We start from the raw sequence: 4,160 nt of genomic DNA on the forward strand, positions 1-4,160 counted from the left end.
AGAAACACAATTCTTCAAAACCCAAAGGCTAGGTTTTAATTAGAAGTTACAATCTAGGTGTTCAGAATCAGAATAAAAATCATCATAAATTTAACATATGAACTTGAAACAGATAATTCACTGCCTTTATATTTTGAGACCCAAAGCAGTTTGAGTATAGAAACTGAAAAGACAGTGGCATCTTCTCAGAGGCTGGAAGCAATGTTTCAGTTCAATACATGTGCCCACCCTACCCACGCTATAGTAAGAAGTGCAGAGAGGAAACTGGATGAAAACTGAAAGTTTACTTTTATCCAGGTACAGTCAATCTGGATGAAAATCATGAGAGCCACAACTACATAAAAATTCAAATAAATATAAACCTGCTTTACCTATGGAAGAGAAACAGCCAGAGGCAGTGCTTTTTAGTAAAGAAACAGGAGCATCTTACTTTTACGGCTTTATACTTTTGAGACAGAGTCTCCCTGTAGCCCCAGCTGGTCTGGAACTTACTATGTAGACCAGGCTAGCCTCGAACTCACTGAGATTTGCCTGCTTCTGCCTCACGAGTTAAGGCCTTATACTTCTGATGCAGACAGTCAAGTTATACTCTACAGCCAGTTCTATTCTGGACAATATGAAAAGCTCAACTAACACATGGAAAATACAAAGAAATACTGATCATAAACTACAAATTTCAGATAGAAAGACTCAGAATCCACTGTATCCAAATAGATATAATTATATCTGCTAAATATAATCTGCTTCTCATTCCATTCAGTAAGAGCTTGAGCTCAAAGATCTCATCAGAAACCTACACCAATTACTAGGATTGGGTAAGTGGAAGAGCATAGTAAGCAAGAGGGGCTGGAGAGGTGGCTCAGTGATCTTCCAAAGGACCCAAGTCCAGCTCCCAGCACCCATATCAGGTAGTTCACAATTGCTTGTAACTCTAGCTCTGGTGGATCCAACACCCATTTCTACCTTTCTTGGGCACCTGCACTCATGTGGCAGATAAGACATATAGATGAATAAAAATAAAAAACAAATCTTAAAAAAAAAAAAGAATAGCAGTTGACATAACACTAAGCTTCAACTAGCACACTACAGAAATCAAAGTAACTAGCATTTATTAAATATTGACTTATGTTACTTTACCAAATCCCTACTAAACTTCATGAATAAGGAAAATCCATAAATAAGAAAACTGAAATGCCAGGCGTGGTGACACAAGGCTTTAATCCCAGCACTTGGGAGGCAGACGCAGGCAGATCTTTGTGAGTTCAAGGCCAACCTGGTCTACATAGTGAGTTCCAGGCCAGCTACAGGTGACCCTGTCTCAAAACAACAAAAAACAAAACAAAACAAAGTCAGTAAATGCTGCCAAAGCACGACAGCTAAGAGACACAGATCTAACTTTCTCTAGGTCAAAGCTCACAAGCTGGTCATCTCACAGCCTACTCGTTAAGGCTCTGACAAGTTTACTAGAAAAAGCTGAGGTAATTCCACCAATTATCCAGATGCAAACATGGCAGCTCAGAGAGGTCAGGCTAACGAGCCCCTGGAGAAGGAGAAGAATCTAAGTATCTGATGGTGGATATTTGTTACCCTTCTCACATCACAGCATGCTGCATCTGCCACCACAGCGAAAAAGCAAATCACAAAAGCAGAATTGCATTTTGTATTTTTTTTAAACTTAAAAAAAATTTTATTATTTTTATTTTATGTGTATGCGTGTATTACCTGCATGTAGGTAAGTGCACCCATGTCGTGCAATGCCCACGGAAGTCAGAAGAGGCTGTTGGATCCCCTGGGACGGGATTTATAGATAGTTGTTAGGTGCCATGTAGGTGCTGGGATTCGAACTCAGGTCTTCTGCAAGAACAACCAGTGTTCTTAACCGCTGAGCCATCTCTCTAGCCCCCAGAATTGCATTTTGTGAAGAAAAGATATTTACTGAAATAGTTTTTGCTCTAGAAAGTTTTGGGATATTAGTTTTCAGTAAATGACCTTTTCATCACAGACTCAGAAATTTGAAGTTGGGTAGCTTGTTCAAGGTTCCAGTCAGTGGGACTGAAGAGATGGCTCAGCAGTTAAGAGCACTGGCTAATCTTGCAGAGGACCCAGGTTCAGTTCCCAGTACCTACATGGTGGGTAATAACCATCCTTACTCCAGTTCCAGGGAATTTGACACCCAGGTACCGGACAACATGGGTGTATGGGCAATACACTCATACACATAAGAAAATAAAAATAAAAAAGATTCCAGTCAGTATGGCAGATGCTGGGATCCAACCATCCAACCCTCCTACTCCTCCAAGCAGAGGTCTGTTTTAGAGCAAGATCTAGTACTTTGTGACCAGATTGGTGACTAGTTTCAGCAACAAATGGGACAGCACTGATTCATAAAGCCAGGGGAGAGCTGGAGATTGACGATAAGGGAAGAAAGGAAACAGCAGAGATCATCACAGCACAGAATACACATGAGGCCACGATAGAGATGAAGTCTAGCAACCATAAATCAGAATTTGTATTGTAGAGAAGGTAGGAAAATACACCATGCTAATGAGTTTAATCTTAAATCAGAGTACAGTTGGAGTTTCTTCATGCTCTTAAACTTGAGTGAGGCAACCCAACTGGTGGTTTTGAAGATTAATCAACTAGGAATATGTAGAAATGATTTTTTAAAGGAACAGATGGTACAGTGAGACAATCATATCAGTGCCACCAAAAGGAATATGGCTAAAATGAGAACAGGTGCTCTGGGAGTTGAAAGATGTGCGCACGCACAATTTTAGTACCTGGCGACAAATTAAATACAAAAGAGAAGAAAGGAGAGAAAATAAATTTGAACCTGGGAGACACATGGCAAAATTAAAAGAAATAAGAAAATCATAGACTCTCAGCATTTGATGTGAGGAAACATTGAAAACTGTCTAATTCTAACTTCATGGATGAGGGTGTCACTGTACACAGAGGGTAGTGTATGAGCTCTCCATAGAAAGTTAGGTCATAAATAATAAGTTTTTGGCTAGCATCACTCTTTTGGCTGAAGACCAGCTCCCCTCCTTTGGGAGACTCCCCCGCCATCATCCATGTTGAATCTGACTGGCTCTTAGTAATTGCAGCGCTTTGTGATACTGAAGAAGTGGGAGGAGAGAGCAGTCATAGAGAACCCCTCCCTGAGAAGCAGCTTACAGGAAGAACAGGAGGCTTCTGCCAGGTATCCAAGCATGCCCAGAAGTGAAGCATCCAAAGAACCAAAGGATGCCCGAGAGCTGTTTGGAGGAAGGTAGTAGTTTACAGGGACAGCTCAGCCACCTGGGGCTCTACCTGCATGAAGCTACACAAACCCTTCACCAAGCAGAGCAGCCACCACTCTACTCTAGCAGCCTTCTCATGCCTCCTTTTCTGTAGTCAAACACATCCCAGAACTTGTCCTGGAATTAAAGCAGTGTGCTGTTCCTTTCTGGAGTGGATTTTGGTGTATGTGCAGTAAGGCAAACTGTGTCCTCTGAGTGAACTTTTAGGGAAAATCCCCTATTTACTATCTTATGTCTCTACATGACTAGACATGCATATGATTAAATTCAGACACATCATGGAAAAGGACATGCACAGTGAACAAAGGCTTATGTAACCCAAGCTTGTCAATTAAAACAGGAAACCAATCACACTCTACCCCTAGCAACTAGCTCCCCCTTCTGCCCTCTTAAAAGAAGCCCAAGAAGTAACTCAGGGCTCTTGAACAAACTTCACTCTGCACTAGCGGCTCCACTGCAGCGTGCCTGCTCTGTGCTCTTGCTCCTGAACAACGCCTCTTGCTGCTGTGCTGTCTGTGTGTACTTCTTCCATTCTTCGAACAAGATCTCGTCCGGACAGAGACCAGTGGTAACAGTTTCAGGCTCTCACTAACCACACATGTGCCCGAAAGAAAGCACTTCAAAGGACCCCAAGGAAATGTTCATCTTAATATAAATTATGCACATTTTACCACTCTAAACATAAGAGAAGTAAGACATAGGATGTTCCTTTGACTAAAAGATACAACAAAAAGAAAAAGTTATCTAATACCACTCACTCCTAAATTAAAGCAAAAACCTTCAAACTCAAAAGGAAATTCTACTAAGTCACACACACACACACACACACACTATATATATATACACATATAACATATA

At 41.2% G+C, this 4,160-nt stretch overlaps 1 protein-coding gene across 16 annotated transcripts in view; it reads right to left on the reverse strand.

Moving 5' to 3' along the window:
• The window catches only part of Pard3 (par-3 family cell polarity regulator), a gene marked incomplete at its 5' end in the record, with an annotated part of 355,877 nt that overhangs the window by 316,135 nt on the left and 35,582 nt on the right, over positions 1 to 4,160 (reverse strand).

The sequence above is a fragment of the Nannospalax galili genome, unplaced genomic scaffold (genome assembly GCF_000622305.1).
Source record: "Nannospalax galili isolate Female #2095 unplaced genomic scaffold, S.galili_v1.0 scaffold123, whole genome shotgun sequence".
In the NCBI taxonomy this organism is placed as follows: Eukaryota; Metazoa; Chordata; class Mammalia; order Rodentia; family Spalacidae; genus Nannospalax; species Nannospalax galili.